Raw genomic sequence first — 24412 nt, 5'->3', positions numbered from 1 at the left:
TCATTTTGTGTAGCCCGGGGTTTTACCTCACATTCCTCCTGCTGTGGCCTCCCCTGAGTGCTGGTGTTGCAGATGTGCATCAGCACACCCAGCTGTGACTTCTCTAAGGGCTCCTTGAGGCTGCGTTTGAGCCCTGCCATATGACTAATGCAGTGTATCATCCAGGGTTGTGGCTCGTCCTGTGCTTTCCCTATCCACAGTTCCAGAGTGGTCTGGAAAAAGACTGTGAGTCAATGAGCTTCAGTGTGGAAAGATAGGGCTTCCTACCGAGAATTCTTCTGAGCATTATACAAGGAAAGGAGCATGAGGGCTTGTGTTTGTTAATCAATAGACGAGGTCGTGACAGACAAATCTATGCTCTCTATAAGATCCCAAATGGCTATGTTTACCTGACAGCCCGAGAGAGTACACTCACCTGTACTCCTTTTGGCATGGAGAGGAGCTTCTCTTAGATAAGAACTCATTCATTCTAAACCTTAACTACGGCTGCCTTGAGTGTTGTAGGTGAGGAAAGCCTTCTTCATTCATCATATCTGCCATTCAGAATTCTCTGCACCAGCAGCCTTCTTGAGAAGATTCACATTGGAATACTGGAGACAAAGATAGCTGTGAACGATCATAAACACAACCTCATTACAAATGTCATAACAGTACTTCCAATTATAGTGACTGGATTCGCTCCCACTTCTGCCTAGGGATGGGGTAACGTTAGCTCATGAACGTTGTGGAAACCAAATGCTGCTTTGGGGACTCTAGGGCTCTAATGTGCTAGCAGCACCTGTGGAAGGTATGGGAGGTATTTCATCATGGTTCCAGCCACAGCGCAGGGGAATGCTATACGGCTTTGAAAATGGCAGGCATTCTGGGGGCATTCTTTTAGGTTAGTACAGAAAGACCAAGGTGAATGGTAGAAAAGGACCCCAGGAGGAAGTTAAATACATGTGTGGAATACTTCTCTGGGGCAACCTTCCTACTTTACCCAAGGAAAGGGATGTGCTCATCGAGGGTCTTACCTTCTGAAATACTTTTTTTTTTTTTTTTTTCACTTACACTGTGACTAAAACCACAGTTCAGGACTTGACTGTCTTTATTTTATACTTAAAATATATATGTAAAGGGGGAGTAGGGGAGAGATTAGGGGGAAAGTAGACTATGCCAAAATGAATACTTGAAGTCCTAGCCAGAGTTAAGACCAACAGGAAAGGGCCAACTACTGTCTGAAGGAAATAACTACAAGAAGTCTGATTCAAGTCTAAATGAGTGGTGTCTCATTAGCTCCAAAGTTTCTGTGTAAAGTGATCTTCAAAACCCTTGGCATCCACAGTTGTCAGGTATGTGTGTGTGTCGGTTCACACACAGTGGGTGGGTTTGAAGATGTGGTCTTCATGCTTGTGATGTAGATGCAGCTTCTACTGGAGCCGAGTGGAGAACTTAGGAGGCACCGGCACAGTCAGAGGCAGATGGATCTCACCTCTACTTCTGAGAACTGGTGTGTTGGATTTACCTTGTGCACCAGTTCCTCTTCCCGCTGCCTAACTTCCTCCAACTGCTGCAGTTTCCAGGCCCCCCTTTCAGCCATTTTCTTCTCCTGCTCCCGCTGCTCTTTGGCTCTCTTCTCAGTGGTCAGCTAAAGAGGCTTTTGAACTAGACAACCAGAAGTGTTCTTAGTAACTGATTTTTTTTTTCTCTTTCTTGGGGACAATGGGCTCTTGGAAGATGACGGTGTTAAGCTGCTTCTGTTCTTCCTCCTGGTGCTTCCATGTCTCAGCCTTTTTTTAGGTACCTCTCTTGTCAGTCTCGGGGGGCAGGGGGGGAGGCTCAGCTTGAGTCACATTCTTTACCTTTTTCTCTGGCAGGTTAGGGTGTCAAAATGAGGTACAGGAAGTGCCTTGAACTTGGGTACCTCCACTTTCTGCATTTCTTTTATTTTTTTTTCCTCTTTCTGCAACTGGCGTTCTTTGTCCCAGGTATCAAACTAGAAAGGGCACACCTCTACATTTCTTGCTTCTGGGATGTGGGGCTTATCAGGCATCCCATAATGTGGCACAGATTGAGCTTTTATCACTGCTGTTTTTTTTTCCTCATCTTCTTTGATGGGCACTCAAATCCTGTTCTTCAATGTAAAAACTGGTGACGTAGGGACAGTAACTGGAATTACCTTCTTTTCAGGAACACCGACAACCTCTTCCAAGATCTTACTAGGGCAAGGTCTAGAATGAAATTCAAATTGTTCATCCTCTGTTTTTTTTTTCTTTGACTCTCACTCATGAATTCATTTCTCAATTTCCAAATCAAAACCAATAGGTTGAATAGGAGGCTTAACAGGTGGTCTCTTGGGCAAGATGGGGCCACTTTCAAAAATTCTGGGATCAAGTTCCTGTGTTTTAAATTTGTATTGTTGCAGTTTCTCAAGCTCCTTGGCTTCCTGCTCTGCTGCACTTTCTCAGGTCACAACTCTTGTATGATATCTGGTCTGCAGTATGAGGGGTCTGGGTGTCTCATGCGATCTTGATCACAGATTTGGAGGGTAACAAGCTCTCGTCCTTCTTGTTCCTCAGATGGTAACTACTAGGGGTTCGTTTGTGGAAGGCTTCAACCTATTGTACAATGGGCACATATGTAGAAGCTGCTTCATCAAATGTTCCTTTTTTTCCTTTGGACAGATTAAAAGACTTAATGATAGTACCTCCTCTGGTCCCCCAGACAGGAGTGGAAGAATGCTTTCAAAGTTCAGACATGAAGTTTACTTCCTTATACTCTTCCTGGTTTTTGGGATGTTGTTTGATTCGCTCATCTGTGAGGAAGTGAAAGTCAACTGTCTTGGTAACCTGACTCGTGGATTTCTTCACAGGTTGCCCTGGCCCTGCAAGAGAGAGCTTCTTGAACTCTTCTCTCTTCCTCCTCATCTCCACCACTTCCTGCTGCATTCTCAGCGTTTTCTCTATTTCCTGCTCCTCAGTACTCTTTACAACCTTCTCCCTTGCAGGTAGCACACCAGGCACAGCGTATTTCCCCTTGGATTTTTCTGGGATTTCTCTTTCATCCTTTCTTGAAGTAGCTGGAACACTGCCTTCTTCCTCTTCCTCCAGTTTCTTTTTATGAGAAACATTCATTCTTTTGTTGGGGGGACAATCAACAGCAGGAGCACTGCATCTCTTGGCTTTCACTTTCAACAGAGGCAGCACGGGTTTCCTCTTTCTGCTCCAAACCCTTCTGAGCAGAGAGTCTAACAGGTCTCCTCTGAGGCTGGACAGGAATGTTTCCTGATACAGCTCTCTTAGCTCTCAGGGAAGAACAGTCATGTGATGGGATGGATTGTTTCCGAGGATTTTGCTTTTCTGTCTCTTTGTAGTAAGTGTTGTCAACTGACTTCAACGGCGTGACACAGCCTTGTTGATGCTTGGCTCTTTTCAAGGAAGTCTTCCCCTGAAAATGTGCTCCTAGTCTACTCTGCTGAAGAAATTTGTCCTCCAAGTTGGCCTTCTCATCAAACCATGAGTCTATGTGTTCAGTATCCTCTTCAGCATCCAAAGATGAAAAATTGATAAAGTCAGTGGCGGCATCAAAGGAGTAAGCAGTCAGAACTTGTGACTTTGCCCCCACTTAGTGCAGAAGAACAAGCTTTTTCCAGGATTCTAATACTCTACTCAGTAGATCGTCTTCTGACCTATAGTAAAATTTGTCTCTTGAGTCTACCTCTTACAACTTTGCCTCAAAGCTACAATCACATTCTCAAGTCTCTTGAATTCTTGCAGTCTGGCAGACACTTCTCATGAAGAACCTTTATGCTTCTTTCCTGGCTTCAGCTTGCACCAACTCTATGAGTCCAGTACCTCACAAAGGCTCTGGGACTCAACTGGTATGGTTGAAAATTTGAACTCAGACACCCAGTCGAATGCACCAATCCTAAAATACAATTTTGTGAGGATATGTTTGCATTCTGAAGATTCTGAAGGCCATGGTGCTCACAGGGAGCCAGGGCAACTGTATTCAGCCTGAGTTTTTTTTTTTTTTTGTTGTTGTTGTTTTATTTTGTTTTGTTTTTAGTGAGAGTAGTGTCAGAGCAAAAGGGAACCTATTGAGAAAAATTTAAGTACATGGTTTGAAATAGGAGGGTACAACATTTTGTCTGGCAATCAACAAGTTTGTATTGGTCAGACCTAGACTACTTAAGAAAAAACAATTTTCTCACTTATGGTAGAACTCTGACAGGTTTTCTCCTTTTCCTAAATTAGGAGAGTAATATCCTATGAAAGTGTTAGTGTGGAAGCACATCTCTGGGTGTGTCAATAAGGGTGTTTCTGGAAAGATTTCACTGAGCAGGGAAGACCCATGGTATCATGGCTTAGAGACCCATCTGGGGCATGGGTGACATGGACACCATTCAATGAGCTAAAATCTTGCCCATGGAATGATAAAAAGGAGCTGAGCATTAACATTCATTGTCCCTGCTTTCTGACTGCAGATGCAATGTGACCACCGGCTCCCACTCTTGCTGCTGTGCCTTATCCACCATGATGGACTACATCACCAAAACCTGAGCCAAATACATCCTTTTCCCCTTAAGTTGTTTGTCAGGTATTTTGTTACAGCAATGTAAAAAGCAACTGATAACAAAAGCACACTCTGTTCAGTTTGTTGATAACAACGACATGTGTAGACAAGAAGCTGAAGTGTGCTTGAGGGCTCTTCCGTGGTGGGAATCTGGACACCAACTCCCAGCTAGGCGTGTCAGCTCTTGAATGTACTTACGGCACCTTATGTTGTACATAAGATCTGTTTATTTATTTTAATGGATGCAGCATAGTTGTCCATATTTCTGCCATACAGTGTGATAGATAATTCAGTATATATGTGCATATGATGATCAGGTTAATTATCATTTCAATTTTAAAACATGACTGTATGTGAGTTGTGAACTTTCTCTTTTCTAGTTCCTTATAGAACATATAATAAGTTATTAGGTGTTCTCATCGCAATGCAAACAATAGTGGAATTGTTTTTTCCTATGTAACTGTATGGGATGTCCCTGTCTCCTGCTTCCTCCTTGTTCCTTTTAGCCTCTAGTGAGCTTTGTTATAATTTCCAATTCTAGGAAATCAATTCCATAAGCTTCTGCATATGAATGTGAGTACATGGTATTTTCTGATCTCTGCTTATTCCACTAAACACAGTGTTCCATCCAGATGACAGGGTTTCATTCTTCTATAGTGCTGAATAATATTTCATTGCACCTGTATGCCAGCTTTTCTTTATCCATCTATTCATTTATAGACTCTGTTTTCAATCTTCTCTCTTACATAATACATAGTGACTGCAGTTTTCACTGTCTCTTTCCATCCCCCACCTCCTTCACCACCCCCCTTCTCTATCCCTATCCACTTAGGTTCTATGTTAGCCATGGATGATAGTGCTACAGAAACATGGGAGTGCAGATTTTTTTTTTAATATATAGATTTAATTCCTTTTCAATATATACTCAATAGTGAATCATCTGGGAGTTCTTTCTTCCCTCTTCATATTTTTAGTTAGCATAATGGATGTTTTATATATACCCATCATTGCACTCTTTTGGTATAATGGTAGTACTTTTTTGAGAAAACATATTGTTCTCCATCATGGTTGTGCTAGTTTACATTTCACAGGGTCTCAAGACTCTAAACAGTAGAGGGGATCTTTAGGATCTTTGATCTTTAGGATCAAAGAATGGCGGCTTTAGACTCTGCCTTTAGTTTTCAGTATCTCAGAATGTCTATTATTCACACAGAGGGCAGAAGAGTCTTGGAGAGACTGTGTGGATGCCCAGTGAATGCAGTGGGCCACCATCTCCAGGAGAGCACACCACTCATACACCCTTCAGCATGACTCTCTGGTGCTGAGGGCAAGTAAAATGCCATTGACATCATCAGTACCCTTGACATCAGTACCATTGACATTAGTACCCTTGACATCAATACCCTTAACTTTAGTACCCTTGACATCAGTGTCCTTGACATCAGTACCATTGGCATCATTACTATTGACATCAGTATCCTTCTCTCTTGAGAAGAACCAAGGTTGATAGAACTGGGGTTAAGTTAACTTCCTGCATCCCAATGTGCTTTTTGCTATCGGGAAGGAGGACTCAGGTCATAATTGTCTCTGACAGAAGCAATCCTCCCAAAACCAGTTGGGCCATGGCTCAAATGGTAAAGACTCTTGCCACTAAGCCTGATGATATGATTTTATCCTTAGGATCCACATGATTGAAGGAGAGAATGAAAATCTACAAGTTGTCCTCTGATCTCCACATATGGGCCATGTACCCCTCTTCTACACAATGAATAAAAATGTAACTTAAGAAATCAGTCACTTACTCACTCACTCAATCAATCAAACCAGTGCTAACCATTTTTGATAGAGCAATCAGTTTTAAATTTACTTATTGTAAATAATCCTATGCAACACATGACACAAATCTGTTGAGATGCTGCTAGTTCCTCTTGGCAAGTGCACTTGAAAGTCATTTCAAACTGATGATAGTTGTCATGCCTCTCTGTGCACATGTGCTCCTGTGTGTGTATGAAAACATGACTAATAGGAACATTACTTATGCTTTAGATGGTTTTCTTATGCTCATATTATGTAATTGTGATGCCTCCCTTCTAGCACATTAACTAATTTTAATCAAATTGCTAGTGGTGGCATGAACTTGCTCTACACTGAAGAGTGTACCTACCATTGACATGTTTTGATAACACTGTTGAGAACATCATCACTACCTGACATACTATCTTTTTCTTTTCTTCCCTCCCTCCCACCCTCCCGTACTTATTCCCCTTCTCTCTTCTTTTTGAGACAGGATCTTACTATGAACTGGAACTTACTAGATCAGGTTGGTCTTGAACTCACAGAGGTCTACCTGCCTCTACTTCCTCCATGCTGGGATTGAAGGTGTAAGCTCCCATGCCTGGCTCAATGAGACTCTTTTTAAAGACAAGAGTGATTTGGTCTTATTTTGTGCCCATAGGAAAGCTTCCAACAGTAATCCTCATTTTCTTTTTAACACTGACGGCAAGGACATTCAGGGATGGGCTGTGGATTTACTCATGTGCAATCCACGGGATTGGCAGCACAGCATTTGCTAATTGATCTTTCCCCTTGAATCAACTGTAATTTCTTTGTCTTTAAATTAAAGAAATATTTCAACCATATTTTCACAGGTGTTTTTCTTGTGTACCACATTTATGTCCGGGTCCTGAGAAGAAAAAAGAAGGTGTTTGGTTCCTTGGAGCTAGAATTACAGTTGGGTGTGAGCTGCCATGTGGCTGCTGGGAATTGAACTCAGGTCCCCTGGAAGAGCAGCAGCAAGTGCTCTTAAGTTTTTAGCCACATCCTTACCCTCTGCTTCTCCCTTTAAAAAAAAAAAAAAGCTTTGTGTGGAGTATGTGCAAGTGTGTGTGTGTGTATATGTGTGTGTGTGTGTGTTTGTGTGTGTACATGCATGTGTACTTGCAGGTACCCACAAGCCAGGTATTGGCTTCTCTGGAGCTGAAATGGGTCCATCTGGGTGCTGGACCTGAACTCCAGTCCTCTACAGTAGCAGCAAGAACTCTTACCTTCATAACCCCCAACTCTATTCTTTTCCTCTGTGTTTCACAAATGATTTGCTCTTTATTCAATTTATCATGCAGTGATGTATTATTCATCTTTGTATGTTCTCTTCTGTTTAGGCAGAGCTGTGACTAGAGAATTATTGTAATACTGTTCTTTAACCTCTGAAGGAAGGAAAGGGCAATATTTAGAACCTGCAGACAGGGACTGTAGACATGGCTCTTCGGCTAAGCTTTAGTATGTGTTGCTCTTGAGAGCACTCATACGGTGCAGCTCCCAACTGGCTGTAACTCCAGCTCTAGGAGTTCCAGTACCTCCTTATGGCCTCCAAAGACACCCTCATACATACGTGTGTCCAAAGACTCTCTCTTTCTCTCTCTCTCAAGTAGGCTACGGGCTTATGTAAAATATATAGTTTATATAGTTCTTTATCCTAACTCTCCCTGCATTGCCCCACTTTATAAAGGAATCTGCTGTGGAATCTAAGCTGTTTTTTTTTTTGTCATGTTTCTATGATGTCAACACAAAATACATGTAATGTTTTTTTTTGATGTTACATAATCAACTACCATGCCTTTCCCTTTTAATCTTCCTGGCTCCTGATAGGATTACATAACAATCTGTGTCAAGTCCAAAATGTAGAAAGACACTGTTACAAGTCTGTAGATAGTTCACAGCCCAGTCAGGTAGTATAGATTGTTTTTTTACATGACATTTTTGTTTTGCTCATGGTTTATCATTGCCTCGAGTTTTTCATTAATTCCCTATTTGCTTATCACAAGAAAACATTTCTAAACACAGTAACAGATATGTCAAAAAAACCTAGTAGTAAATATTGTAAGTGCTTAAGTAGATAAGATAAAATCAATGCCTACTCTATTTATTTTTTTCTGGAGAATTCTTTTTTTAGAGTGTGATAGTCCCCTTTTAGCTCCAGTCGCTTCTCCAGGCTGAATGTATATAAGAAATTCTCAGGTGGCCCATGCCTTTAATCCCAGCACTTGGGAGGCAGAGGCAGGTGGATTTCTGAGTTTGAGGCCAGCCTGGTCTCCAGAGTGAGTTCCAGGACAACCAAGGGCTACACAGAGAAACCCTGTCTCAAAAAAACAAAAAAACAAAAAAAAAAAAAAAAAAGAAGAAGTTCTCTTTGCCACTCCCCAATGTTTGTGTTTTTATTCTTAAACACATTTTTTCCCCCAACACATTCTTTCTCTTGCTAAGGAAACTCCTTTAGTAGCTCCCAGGGAAAGGTGTCCAAGAGGTATGTTTTGGGGCTTTGCATGTACATAAATTTGTCTATTTTCTCTCTGATCTGAGTAATAATTTAGATTGGTTTTCTTTTGGGAGGGATTTCCTGAGATGTTCTCATGTAGCCCAAGCTGACCTTGAATTTGCCTCAAAGAGGATGGACTTGAACTCCTGATCTTTCAGTTTTTACTTCCAAACTTCTGGGATTACAAGCATGTGCCATACTTGACTTGTTATAAAATTCTTACATTATGAATTTTCTCACAAATGTCAAGACCGTGCTCCACTGACTGAAAAATCAATGTAGATGCTGGGAGGTCTAATCCTTTTTACGTGCCGCCCTGCTCTGTGACCTGTAATCTATTTCTAGAGGGTTTTATACTTTATGTTTGCCTCCAGGGTCTTGAAGTTTCAGGATAATCAGCCCCATGCGAGCTCCTTCTGTCCCATCTGCGCGTGGGTTCTCTCCATTCCCAGGCTCTTTCCTTCCTTCCATTTCTTTCTTTGGCTTTCGTTTTCTTGGTTAGGACAGTTTTCTTGCTTGATTGTCTTTTTAATTTTTGTGTGTTTTTCTTTCTTTATGTGAAGATTTTACTCTCCAGTCCTCCCCTCCTCTCCCCTCCCCTCCCCTCCCCTCCCTTCCCCTCTCCTCTCCTTTCTTTTCTTTTCTCTCCTTGAAATAGTGTCTCGCTATACAACCGTGCCTGGCCTGGAAATTGTTTCATAGATCAGGCTGGCTTTGAACACATGGAATTCTAGCTGTTTGTCTCTAGAGAGCACTACCATGCTTGCTATGAAATTTATCTATTTGAACACTTCTGGTTTTCTTTACTCTGATACTTAAACTACTACTAACATATTTTAAATACAGAAAAGTCTTATTTAACATATTTTAGATAGACAAAAATCTCCCCTCTACTTCCTTTTTATAGCCTTCTTTCTCATTTTATGGATGCAGTGTTTTACCCCTCTACAGAGACTAACCAGGGCTGGCTCTTTCTTGCTATTTATTTATTTATTTATTTATTTATTTATTTATTTATTTACTCTATTGACCAGGGTGGCTTCAAACTCATTGAGATTCACCTGCCTCTCTACCTCTTCAGTGCTGGCATTAAAGATGTGTGTTATCACACCCAGTATCAGGGTTCTTTTAAAAATCAGCCCTTTGGGCCAGCAAGACGGCACATTCTGCAAAGACATTGTGGTGGTTTGAATAGGAATGGCCCCCAAGACTTATGTTTTGCGTGCTTGGCCCATACAGAGTGGCACTATTAGGAGGTTTGACATTGTTGGAGAAAGTGTGTCACTGTGGGGGTAGGCTTTTAAGTCTCCTGTCCTCAAGCTATGCGCACTGTGGCAAATAGTCTTTTCCTGCTGCCTGTGGTAGAACTCTTAGCTCCTTCTCCAGTCCTGTGTCTGCCTGCATGTGGCCAGGCTTCTTCCTCTGAAACTGTAAGCCAGCCCTAATTAAATGTCTTCCTTTTTTTTTCCGAGACAGGGTTTCTCTGTGTAGCCCTGGCTGTCCCGGAACTCACTCTGAAGACCAGGCTGGTCTTGAACTCAGAAATCTGCCTGCCTCTGCCTCTCAAGTGCTGGGATTAAAGGCGTGCACCACCACTGCCCAGCTAATGACTTCCTTTTTAAGAGTTGTCATGGTCATAGTTTTTCTTCACAACTGTAAAACTCAAATAAAGACAGGCATTTTCCAACAAGCCTGTTGGCCTGAGTTTGATTCCTGGTACCCAATGTGGTAGAAGAAGAGGACCGGCTCCTCTCTCAAATTGTCTGTCTTCTAGTCTCTGGATGCTGTAGAATGTATCTTCTCACATACCCTCTCATACAATAAATGAATGTAAAAGAAGTTAAAGTCACTTTTTTCTTACATTTTCCACAGCCTTATTTCAGCTTCCTAGAATTTAAAAACATGTTTGTTTCAGTTTTTTTTTTTTTAAAGTCATGATGATGATTTTTCTTCACTACTTGATGATTTTGATGATACCATCCATGCTCAAAATAGTACCTCATTTGGAAGCTGCCCCAACCTACCCAATTGTGTGTGTGTGTGTGTGTGTGTGTGTGTGTGTGTGTGTGTGTGTGCATGTGTGTATAAACTGCTAGCCAACCAATGAGGTTCAGCCCAGGGCCCAAAAGAGCCACCTCTGGAAGTTGCAGAGTTTGTGTTCATGTTCTTTTTTTTTTTTTTCCGTAGAGCGCTGTGGTGTGAAGTGGGCTGAAGACGGCAGCTTAGGAGGTAAATGGAATTGCTCAGTTTGATGTCTCCACTGGCTCTCCACTCTGTTTCTGAGGTTGGGATGCCTCTGAAAGGAACTCTGTTTCATTAGACAGAGGATGGAGAGGGAATGACTGTCTGGCTGCCCATGTGAAGGAGAACTGTCCCAGTCCTTGCCAAAGAAACTCGCAGCTAACCTTTTATTCATTTCTGTACTTCATCTTGCATCCAAGTGCTCAGTGCCTCTCCCCTACTCAAGGGCTCAGTGACGGAAGCTCTACTAACCCCTTTTGTTTTTTCTTCTTCTGTCTGCTGGCATCAAGATTGTGTCTCTGCTCGGCTCCATCTTTCCCTCATGCTTTCTTCTCTTTTCAGGGATGTCAAAGGAAGGACAAAGGTGAAATAAATCAAGCACATTTTCCTGGGAATTTGCTTTAAAATTCCCAGCGAGAATATCACCATTTAGTTTTCTTTTAAATAAAAAATTGTTGAAGTATAATATTACTACAATGATCCATTGAGGAATAGTCTATACATGTGTACATATAGAAAGTTCTGTGTGCATTTTAAATGTACATAGAAATACATAGAGCTATGTAGCCAACAATATTAATACAGAGAATATAGCTACATAGCCACCAATATTGCTCTTAAGTTGTTTATTGCCCTAAAGATTCAACCTCCTAATTCTTGGTTCGCCACACCCCTGATCTATATCTTGTAACTACAGATCATAAATATATTATTTTTGCTTAAACAATGTTAAGAGAACTTATAGGCTATGAAAATATAAAGGATTCAAAAGCCCCTCCCCCCTTTCTTGTTGTTTTGAAAAAACTAACAGGATTTTGAAGACATATACAGGGCTAGTGAGATGGCTCAGTGGGTAAGAGCCCTGACTGCTCTTCTGAAGGTCCTGAGTTCGGATCCCAGCAACCACATGGTGGCTCACAACCACCCGTAATGAGATCTGATGCCCTCTTTGGTGCGTCTGAAGACAGCTACAGTGAATTACACCAGAGTGAGAGAGGCCAGAGCGAGTGGACTGGAGCAAGCAGGGCTGGAGCGAGCGGGCCAGCAGAGGTCCTGAGTTCAATTCCCAGCAGCCACACACATGATGGCTCATGGCCATCTGTAAAGCTACAGTGTACTCATACACATAAAATAAATAAAATAAATCTTTTAAAAAAAGACATGCAAAATGCTGCTTTATTTCTATAAACCAAAATGTCCTTGCCAATATTATTAATTTTAAACCAACGCATACATTATTAGAAGTTTAATGAGGGACAGATTTTTTTTAGGAGTGGGAAGATGGAAGGATCAGGACATGGGTGTGACAATAGAACATATTGGAGATACCCACTACATTCCTTTCCCTTTGCAGAAGTTGGCACCTACAGAAAAATGATCATATACCTCTGAGGCAGGCTGCTGGTTTCATGTCCAAGAACCATTTCCTATTCAAGGCAGAGATTGACTGTGCTGTACAGGAACACATGAAGAACAGATTGGTGGCTCATTCAGATGCAGTTTCTCTAACATGTCAACAATACCAATCCAAGACCAGCTAGTTGCTCAGTAGCAGTAGATACAAGCAATCGTATACAGATCTGAATTTGCAATTTTTTTGAGTGTTTTCCATTTCTCCTGTATATAAACAAATCTGGGGCTGAACTGTCCCTAGAGTCCAAGCTTTAGAATATAATAATGTAGAATCTTATTTATGTACCTTTATATTTATTTTAGTTTGTGTGCAGAGTGGAAGATCAGGAGTATACACCTGACACAGTGAGCTTGTGGAGGCCAGAGGACCTGGAATTGAACTCAGGTCATCAGGCATGGCAGCAAGCATCCTTACTCACTGAGCCATTTTGCTGCCCCCAGCCCACTTTAAAGCTTGACTTTGGTAGCATAAATGCCTTTTAGAGTTAGCATGCATTCTTAATGGATGCGAGGTATGAAGACACTAAGTGGAAAGAGGAGAGGAGAGGAGGAAACCATTTCCATCATCCCAAACACTTAAACCTGGTTTAAGAAAGATCAATAACCATACCCAGGTTGTCCTGGAAAAAATGGAGCAATTAAAAATCCACTCTGTACATGAAGCTACATCCTCATTTTTCCCTTAACACTGAAAGAGAAACATAATTGAAAATTTAATATTTTAATTTCTTGCAAGTGTTTCCTATGTAATATTTCTGATAACTTTGAACAGCAATAAAGAAACCAGCAAGGTTGCTACTGAGTGCAATATTGTAGAGCACAGGGCAAAATAACATATTCTGAGAACGAGCTGGCTGGAGTCGGTAACAGCTATTTGGCTGTAGTGAGTTAGTTGCAAGATCACTGGGTCCTAGAACTAAGTAAACTTAGTTTCGTAAAAATATATATAAGTCTGTTTGATGAATTGTGAGGTTTGGGGCATTCCCATAGTTAAGAGTAGAGACCTTGGTATCCCTAGGAAAGTGAGGTTCTAGAGCCTGGAGGGTGGCGATCACCTATTGCCAAAGACACCTCTAACAATCGCGTGTTTTAAGGGTGAATTTCTGCTTTCATGGAAGGGAGCAATGACAAATGGTGAGTTTGATTTATCTTGTTCAAGCTACGTGGTATTTAAGTGTGTACAGCACCCTGTACACACTTTATTAGTTCACAGCAAGCAAAGAATTAACACCAGAGTAGGCTGCAGGAACCTGGTTGTTCTAGTGCAGGTTGGACCAGGAATGTGCTCCTGTTTTGTTAGGCAGAAATAACACTTAGGGATTTTTTTGGAAGGGGCATGGGGAGGATATATAACATGAAACCATTCCAGCCTTTTTAATGCGTATCATTCATGCTTGGGGCTAGAGAGATGGCTCAGTAGGCAAAGGCACTTGCCACTAAGCCTGGATTAATTCCTCAGATTCCACATGACAGAAGCAGAGAACTGATTTCTGTGAGTTGTCCTTTAAATACCATATGAACAGGCGTGTGTGTATACACGCACACACATACACACACACACATGCACAGACAGACAAAAAAATGTAAAAAAGGTATTTTCAAAAGCATGTCACTCCATAGCTTTTAAATTCATTCTCATTATTACATAGCTCTCATTATCCTACATACCCAAACATTTCACCATCTTGAACTGGAACCCTGTGTCTTAGTCAGTGTTCTGTTGGTGTGAAGAAACAGCATGACCACAGCAAGTCATATAAAAGAAACAGTCAACTGAGGGTGGCTTATATTTCAGAGATTTAGTCCATTATCATCATAGCAGAAAGCAAGGTGGCTCACAGGACGACAGGCTAGCTAGAGAGGTAGCTGAGAGTTCTACATTTGCATCAGTGGGCCATAGAAAGAGAGAGCCACTGGGCTGGCTGGGTCATCTTGAAACCCCAAGCCCACTCCCAGTGGCATACTTTCTCCAACAAGGCCACACTTACTTTAATAAGGCCATAGGTCCTCATCCTTTCCAATAGTTCTACTCCCTACAAGCCTATGGGGGCCATTTTTATTCAAACCACTACTCTCCATTAACTCCCTCCTGTTCTCTCTCTCCTGTCTCTAGAAGTCCAGCTCCTCTAGGTCTTTCCCACAGGTAGACTCATACAGTGTTTGTCCCTTCATCCTCTCACTTTACTCAGCATAGCATCTTCAGAGTTCAGCCATATGGCAGCAGTCACAGACTCTCATGTTGTCTTAAGGATGAGTGATGATCTCTTTGGATGGATCTACCACTCTTGTTATTCACTCATCGTTCATGGGCATTTGGGTTGACCCCAAATTCTTTACATTCTGGGAGGTATACAAAAGCCAGTCTGACATCTCACCTTTCTTTGAAGGTGTATCCAAAGTGAATCTGGTAGGTCCTATAGCAAATCTAATTTTAGAGCCATTGTTATGCTACACTGCTTGGTAAAGTAGCAGTGCCATTCACATTGGCAGTGTGTGTGAGCAGTGGTTCTGGCTTGTCAGTATTTTTACCAACACTCCTTCTTCTGGTCATTGCTCTGAGATAATGGGCATGTAGTGATGTCTTGCTCTCATGTTGATTTGCATTTCCTCAATGATTGGTGGCAGTGAGCAGCTCTTTATATGTTCTGAACCACAATCCCTGGTTACCTGCAAATGTTTTCTTATATTCTGTGACTTCCTCTACTCCTTTAATATTGTCTTTGATGAACAGAGTTTTGTTTTGTTTTGTTTTGTTTTTAAACAGTTTCTGGTTGTTGCCTGCACTTTCAGCAACAACTCATTCCTAACCTCTTTGTCCTTTTAATGCTATTGTAGGTGAGACTATCTTAATTTTCTCTTTAGTTTGCTCATGATCATCAAGCAGACATGGAACTGAGTTTCATGTTTCCCTCTTTGATGGATGGGGGTAATAAAGTCTTTTAGAGATTTGTGAAAATTAACTCATGCTTAGGAGACACCTTTACAAGTCATAGATGCTCAATAAATGGTAACTATTATTATTATTATTATTATTATTATTATTATTAATAATACTTGACTTCCTATTAGCATTATGTGTTAGATAAACATTTAACAAAGGCTGAGGCCAAACTTTAAAGTCAGGGAATAGGAGTCGAGCTATTATGAAAAGCTTGACTCAGAGTTAAACTAGGCTGTGATGTTTCTTGACTCAGAGTTAAACTAGGCTGCGATATTATTCTTGTGACCTCAAACACATCTTCTTAACTATAGGCTGCATTTTGCCCATTTGAAAATTGGGTACCTTAAGGTCTGACCCTGGCCATCTCTGCACAGACAGAAGCACAGGTGGTGGTATTAAGGTTAGGAGCACTAAAGATAGATGGCTGGATTCAAGTGTGACATCTGCAGTTACCAGTTGTACAGACTGCTTCTCCTTTGTGCCTAAGCGTCTTCACTTACAAATGAGTGATTATAACAGTACCTTACAAGGAGTGCCATTTGAGGGTGAAGTGAATTAAGATATGTAAAGCATTCAAGCCTCCCACCCTGTAGCTTGAGAAGTCAATCCCACTGTCACGATCATTCCAGCTCCGATAATTGTACCGCTGCTCTGCGACTGGAAGTCTACACAGTCCGCCTTAGAAAATCATTTATAATTCCCTCTCATATCAAGTGAATGGAGGCTTTGAAAACAAAAAGGAGGAGTCTCTTCTATCTACAGTCTCCAATCCCCCCCTTGGGAGTGCTTCCTCTGTCTCCTGCCTGTAGTGACACCACCTGGAGGGGAGCCCCCTCCCCAGCTCCAGCAACAGGCCTGCTGGAGAACTGAGCAGATGTCTCTGCTCTGCAGACCCAGGCATTTCCTCTCCTCAAGCAGCACATGCCTGTGCAGTCAATATCTGGGAACCCGCTGCTTCACAGTAGGGCTGAGGACTAAACTGGTACTTTACTACAAAATCGTAATAAAGCAATTTGAATTGCTTTTCATCCTCTCTGCTCTTAACGGCTTTTAGGTTCATATGAGACCAATCAATTAATCCTGCTTCGGAGTTACAGGAATGGGGTGTTTTCCAGCTCCTCACTAGGAGATGGGCCCGTAAGAGAGATTTTTCCAGCCTCTTCCCTGGAGATCTCTCAGTCTGGCATCTGGGGCAGTGACGTCTGGAGGTGTCCACTCGGCTGGTTCCATCTTCTCAGAGTCTGGCAAGCTCCTCAGGTGCTAACAAATGGCCTCTTAGCCCAAAGACAAAGCCTGATTGTGATTCTGCTTGGAGAGAGCCATTCTCCTGCCTGTGCACTTACTTCCTTCATTCTCAGGTTTCTGTCTGGGAGAGTTAATCAGGTAGAAATGACGACTCAGTCAGATGGAAACTGATAGGTAAATCTCGAAAAGGAGAGACTTGGCTTCTTCTTAACCTAGTGCAAGGGACTTCCCTGGAAGCTTTCTCCCTCCCTTAAGGAAGTTCTCATGAACTCCCACATCCAGTGAGGACAGTGATGGACACATGCAATAGCCAGGTCTCAGAGCTTAATGCAAACAGAGATGGACTAACACTTGGAAAGCATGTAGGCTCTGAGAGCGTGGCTTGTTGCTTTTCTTCTTGTTGCTTTGAAAGGATCATTTTCCTTTTAGGAATTCACAACAAATGCAGAGTCTTAGGACCAAAAGACAAATAACTAATCCATAACTAGAAGAGAACAGACTGAAAGTCCTGATAGGGACTCTACCCAGACAAATTGGTGCTGGGACAAATGAACGTGCCCCCCTAGCCATGGATTCAGCATAGGCCATTTCTCCATCTTACCACATATTTCCCCTAGTTGTCTCAAGATCTGAAGCACAACCTGTTTAGACATTTTCCAGTTGTAGAAAAAAAAATTTTTTTTTCTAGGCTGTTAAAAATATTGACTTTGACAGCTTTAAAATGATGGCCTCAAAAATTGGAATAATTTTCCTTCTGGAATTAAGATAATGCAGGCATTTCTGCTGGCAATGACAGGGACAGAAAAGGGTTATATAAATCCCAGATTTGAGGGAGCAGAAGCATTAGCATAGACTGGCCTGCTGAAGAGATCCTGAGCGGTCACCTTCTCCTGTAAATGAATCTTTATGTCTCTCCCAGGCAGGCCCGGAGTCTGAGCTATTTTGGGAACTCCTCTTGGATCCAATGATACGGTGAAGGCCTCAGACTCCGGCAAGAGACATGGGGAGCCCAAGGAAAAATCAGCCACTGTCTGGCTGTTGTGTATTTACCGGAGAGAGTTCTCTCTTCAAGCTCCCTCCTGGGTCTCAGTCCCAGCTAGTCAACACAGAAGGCATTCAGGCCTGCTCAGTGCTCCTGGCCCAGGCCCAGCGTGCTCTGCCAGATTCCAAACACACCTGCTAAAGCAATTCCTTTCTTCTGGCGCTCTGCTCATATTTTCAGCTAGAACCAAAGTCACAATTCTGGTTCATAGCCTTGCTCTGACGCCTAACTAGAGCATCTGTCCACTCCATTCCTCAGTAGCTCTTGCATGATTCTGGCTTGAAAGAACTTCATCAAAAGAAAGCTTGGCCTAAGGCCTGAGGTGATGGCTGGGAAATGACTGAGTGGCACTCCTAAGCTACAGGGACGAATACAAGCAACAGCTTCCCATTTGGAGTTCTCCTTCCTCCTTGGTACCAGGTACGTGTACACTTGGAATATTTAATCATCCATAACTGAGTTTTGAAGTACCATCCATGTCTCATAAAGGAAACAGAAGCAAGGTTAGAAAAACTGAACAATCTTCTCCAGACTGCTGACCATTGGCTGGGTCAGATGACCTTAAGTCTGTGGCTTATCAACTCCATGTGACAGATGATAACATAGTCTAGGTGTAAGGAACTGAGTCAGTCTTCCCAGTGGAATGAAGAAAGTGGAAGACACTAGAAATGACCAAGAACTCTCAAGTAGGTAGCCTGAGATGGGTATAAGTTCATGCCAGTCTCAGTACTGGGGACATTTGGAATTTTGAGAATGAAAGGAATGTGAAAGGGTATTTAGGTTTTTAATAAACACCGAATGACTGCAAGCTTTAAGGACATAGCAACATGTGGAGGGTATTATGAACTTGACAAAAACCTGGAGTCACTTGGGAAGAGGGAACTTCAACTGAAGAATTGCCTAGTTTAGATTGGCCTGTAGACACACCTATGGAGCAATGCCTTGATTGATGATTGATGTGGGATGGCCCAGCCCACTGTGGTATTAGTGGCTTGGGCTTAATAAGAAAGTTAGGTGGCCATTCAATATTCCTCAGTTGAAAATTTTCTGTTTAGCTGTACCCCATTTTTTCATAGGATTATTTGGTTCTCTGGAGTTTAACTTCTTGAGTTCTTTGCATATATTGGATATTAGCTCTCTTTTGGATGTAGGATTGGTAAAGATCTTTTCCCAATTGGTTGGTTGCCTTATTGTCTTATTGACAGTGTCAATAAGATTTACAATTTTACAGAAGATTTGCAATTTTATGAGGTCCCTTTTGTCGATTCTTGATCTTACAGCACAAGCCATTGGTGTTCTGTTCAGGAACTTTCCCCCTATGCCCATGTGTTCGAGGCTCTTCTTTACTTTCTCCTCTGTAAGTTTCAGTGTATCTGGTTTTATGTGAAGGTCCTCAATCCACTTGGACTTGAGCTTTGTATAAGGAGATAAGAAAGGGTCGATTTGCTGAGAAGCACCTAAAGAAGTATTCAACATCCTTAGTCATCAGGGAGATGCAAATAAAAACAACCCTGAGATTCCACCTCACACCAGTCAGAAAGACTAAGATCAGGTGACAGCAGATACTGGCAAGGTTGTGGAGAAAGAGGAACACTCCTCCATTGCTGGTGGGAATGTAAGCTGGTACACACACTCTGCAAATCAGTTTAGTGGTTCCTCAGAAAATTTGACATAGTATTACCTGAGGACCCATTTATACTACTCCTGGGCATATACCTAGAAGATGCTCCAACATGTAATGAGGACATATGCTCCATTCTGTCCATAGCAGCCTTATTTATAATAGCCAGGAGCTGGAAAGAACCCAGATGTCCTTCAACAGAAGAATAGATACAGAAAATGTGCCACATTTAGACAATGGATTACTACTCAGCTATTAAAATTGAAGAATTCATGAAATTCTTAGGCAAATGGATGGAACTAGAAAAATATCATCCTGAGTGAGGTAACCCAATCACAAAAGAGCATACATGGTATGCACTCACTGATAAGTGGATACTAGCCTAAAAGTTCCAAATAACTACGATACAATTTACAGACCACATGTAACTCAATAAGCAGGAAGACCAAAGTGTGGGTGCTTTGGTCTTTCTTAGAAGGAGAACAAAATACTCACAGGAGCAAATATGGTGATAAAGTATAGAGCAGAGACTTTTAAGGAAAGGCCGCACAGAGACTGTCCCACCTGGGGACTCATCCCATATACAGTTACCAAACCCAGACACTATTGTGGCTGCCAAGAAGTGTATGCTGAAAGGAGCCTGGTATGGCTGTCTCCTGAGAGGCCCTGCCAGAGCCTTACAAATACAGAGGCAGATGTTAGTAGCCAACCATTGGACTAAATGTGGGTCCCTAATAGAGGAGTTAGAGAAAGGACTGAAAGAGTTGAAGGGGTTTGCAACCCCATAGGAAGAACAACAATATCAACCAACCAGACCCCCCAGACCTCCCAGGGACTAAGCCATCAACAAAGGAGTACACATGACTCCAGCTGTGTATGTAGGAGAGGATTACCTTGTCATGCTCCAATGGAAGGAGAGGTCCTTGGTCTTATGAAGGCTCGATAGATGCCCCAGTGTAGGAGTGGGTGGGTGGGTGGAGGAATACCCTTATAGAAGCAGGGGGAGGGAGGATGTGATGGGGTGTTTCCAAGAGGGAGGAAAACCGGGAAAAGGGATAACATTTGAAATGTAAATAAAGAAAATATCCAATAAAAAAAAGAAAAAGAAAGTTTAGGTGGCATGAGAAAGCCAGGGAGCAGGCCAGAAAAGCTGACTCTCCAACAGTGTCCTTCTATGGTTCTTGCCTCTCTATTCCTGCCTTGAGTTCCTGATCTGACTTTCCCCAAGGATGAACTATGACCTGGCAGTATAAGTCAGATAAACCCATTCTTTCCCAAGTTTCTTTTGGCTGGTGTTCTGTCATAGCTACAGAATGAAACTGGAACATAGAGAATTGTTAGCCAAGGAGAACTGTGACTGCAGGACTCCTTGGCATCGTGCGTGTAATTTTTCACATGTCACAATTGCAGTAGGACATCAGTGTAGAGCAGAGGCCAGGAAAGCTGCTGAATATCCTAGGATGTTCAGGACAGTGCTCCTCTCTCCATGTCAGCACAAAAGAACTATCTTGTTCAGTATTAGCAGGAGTGTGAGTTTGAGGAATGATTGCAAACTCCCTTTCCTAGAGCTGTAACCAACACACCTGAGGGAATACCCAAGAACAATACTGAGGCTCACATTTTAAGAGGGTTTAGCTTATGTTTGATTGGCCCCATGTTCTTGGGCAGAACGTCATAGCCATAGGAGTGCATGGTAGATGAGTTTCTTCAACTCATCAAGTTAGGAAGCAGAGAGCAAGGAAGGGCCAGGGGACTAGCTATGACCTTAAAAAGCATGTCCCCAGTGACTCTCTTCCTCCAGCTAGGCCACACCTTTCAAACGTTCCAACACCTCCTCAAGTAACACCAAGATTTGGTGATCAAGTGTTCAGCACATGAATCTTTGAGAGACATTTCATATTCACACCATACAAAGAACTTTGACTCAGGAGAAAGTATAATGATAGAAAAATTGATACTGGGGCTATTCTGGACCAAGTTCTTTATTATTACAGTCAGGAAAAAGAGGTCCAGAGTGGCAAAGCCATTAGCCTTTAGTTACACATAAAGATTATGGAAGAGCTAGATCTATATTCCACTGTATATAAACCTATAAAATGTATATTCTTAAATGCTAACCCTAATACAATAAGGATCATGATTGTAATACAAACATAGAGTCATGTGACAAGAAAAAATGTCCACAGGTGTTGTCATCAGGAATAGTCACATTACTTTTCATATGTAATTATAAGAGATAGGAGGGGGACACACTGTTCACATGTAATCCCCATTTAAAACAACTGTCAAAGAAGAGAATAAATTAGGCACAGAGAGAATAAGCTAGCTCAAAACCTTGCCAGCAGAAGTGGTAGAGCATGTCCTCAGAGACTGTTCCTGCTCCCTTTTTAAATCAAGGCCTTTGCAATGATCAGCTAGGAACCTGGCTCTTTCTATAACGGAGAAACATGAAAGAATGTTTATGAAGTTGCGATATATCACACATGGTCGAAAGTATTTGTCTAACACATAGGAAGTCCTGGGTTTGAACCCAGAGTAGCATAAACTGAGCATGATGGTGTTATGCCTGAAACACTAGTACCTGGGAGGAAGTGGAGGCAGGAAGATCAGTCATTCAAGGTTATCCTTGGTTCTATAATGATTCTAAGGCAAGTCTGAGCTACCGAAGACTCTGTGTCATGATAAAAAAAGGGGAAAAATATAAGTGCTGGTGTTATGGTACTTATGGGAGTAAAGAGCTTACTGCCAGGCCTGATGAACCTCATGGTGGAAGAAGAGATACAACTGCTACTGATCTTTATGTGCAAATACACGCACACACACACAAACACACACACACACACACACACATCAAATCAATCATAATAACATTAACGTTTCTGCCATTACCTGTGTTGGCTGTTGGGACACTTTCATTACATCACCTGCTGCTGCGCTTGCCGCGTCTCTCAAGTCCATTGCCACAAAGCATCCGCTCCTGCTGATTCTGGGTTGGATGTATAAACTGTTCGACAATTTCTGGGGGATAATTAAGCATTATGTATGATGAGCCACCCTTTGATACAGCGATTTTACCCGTTGGCATCTGTCCTAAGAAAACAATCGGAGTTGCAGTTAGATTTATGCACAGAGATATTACGGTAATAATAATGGCTGGGATTTATCAAGCTCCTGCCATATGCCAGACTCCATGTTAAATGTTTTTGACATGCAGCAGCTTATTTACCCCTCATAACAACAGGACGAGCTATGTATGACGCTCATCTCCATGTAGACATGGGGAGGCTGAGGCTTAATCTTAGTGGATTATCTGGGGCCACATGGAATTGTGATACTAGGGATATAAAGGTAGGCAGACTGATTTCCAGAGCTTCTTCATTGCAAATCTCATAAGTTACAACTTTATTGGGGAAAATCAGGACTTAGAGGTCTAACTTTAATGTGCTTTAGTTAGTGAACTGTGTCCCACTTTATTTTATTTTATTTTTATTTTTAGGACTGAAGTTAAACCCGACCATGATTTTCTGGAGTGAAAGAAGATACTGAATTTGCTTAGTGGCTGTCCAGATGGTCCACACTCAAGCAGAATATAATTTAGGGTTTAGCTATGGTCATTGAAGGAGAACACAGTGGACTGGAAACCACAGACCTCAGTTTGAGCCCTGGCTGGGCCACATCCTAGTCCAGCCTTTGGTGAACCACCAAACCTCATTCTCTGCATCATTAGAGTGGAGAAGTGATGCTCAACCTTGTGGTGTTGCTGTGGGAAGTCTGAGAGTCTCTGATGTAACACAGTAGGCTTTGGTAGTACACAGTAGGCTTCACTAAGTTATAGGCAGGTGAATAGGCAGAGGTGGAGCCCTTTATAGACTAAGACTCTGAAGGGGACATCTTGCTGCGGTCTGCAGATGGAGGGCATTGGCCACAGTGAGGACAGTAGGCAGTAAGGAAACCTTGGGCGTCTTGTAGGAAAGTCTTAGGGATGGTATCAGTTGGCACATTAGTCATGGGAACTGACATAAACAGAAAAAAAAATATAAAGGAATTTCAGAGACACATATGCTCAGGCTTGGAGAAAGGGGCTTTTCCTCTGAAGAGGGCTAAGTCCAGAGGCCTTGCCTTGAGGAAGTATGGGCAACTCTCCTGGACCAGCCAAGCAAAGCACTGCAGGAGAGTTGCCTCTGGCATCTGTCCCAACTTCAGACACGACCTACTTATCCTTGCCTCCTAAGAATGGAACTTGGGGTGTGACATCAGTGACTCTCTGTTTCTTGCTCAGCACCCAAGAATGCCTGCCTCAGAGGTGACTCAGCTGGGGGAAGGACAGGGAGACCACCAATCCCAAGTGTTTGACTCACAGAATGCAAGGGCTGGAGGAACCTTGGCAACAAGTCATCCTAGTCAGCATGCTGCTTGGGAGGTGAAAAAGGAGCAAAGGTAAGGAGTTTGTGTCCATTCCGCTGCAGAAGTAGCATGCCATCACATGCAAACACCAAGTCAGCATCCAAAGAGAATGTCTTCTGTCCATCACCTCGATGTTGCTCATTAGGAATCAGTGACAATAATTTCATTTGATTGTGTGTCATTTTACTCACATATTGGGGCCTTATTGACCATATATGGGACCAAAATATGTACAGTAAACACAAGGTGTGATATACCCAGGCTGTTAACGAATGCACACCTTTTGAATCCATGTTCACCCGTGGAGTTCTGCTCTGTCTCTTTGCACATGTCTGACTGGTTCTCCCATCTTTAACAATGGCTGTTCTTCTCAGATAAGCTTCATCCCTGCAGCTGAGTCATTTTGCAATGAAATCTTTCCATAGTTATGTTACTTACTGGGCAAAAATGTACTTTCTAGAAGGACGCTCAAAACATTTTCTGTTCTGAACGCAGCTTCCCTTGCCAGGCTAATATCTAACCATTCCCACTCCTGAGCCACAGACTCTTAGCACACTGGAAGGCATATCAGAAGCGTCACCACGCTTCTAGACTTTTCCACAGGGTTCCTTCTGCCTAGAGCTGACTGCAATACTCCAG

The 24412-nt window shown here is 42.3% G+C and overlaps 1 pseudogene; it reads right to left on the bottom strand.

Annotated features, from left to right (window-relative positions):
- Positions 1–1409: 1409 nt before the first annotated feature.
- LOC116095250 lies at positions 1410–24066 on the bottom strand (annotated as a pseudogene).
- Positions 24067–24412: the final 346 nt, after the last annotated feature.

The sequence above is a fragment of the Mastomys coucha genome, unplaced genomic scaffold (genome assembly GCF_008632895.1).
Source record: "Mastomys coucha isolate ucsf_1 unplaced genomic scaffold, UCSF_Mcou_1 pScaffold18, whole genome shotgun sequence".
Taxonomy (NCBI): Eukaryota; Metazoa; Chordata; class Mammalia; order Rodentia; family Muridae; genus Mastomys; species Mastomys coucha.
Note: the sequence above shows the minus strand (reverse complement) of the source record. Positions and strands in the feature narration are given on the sequence as shown.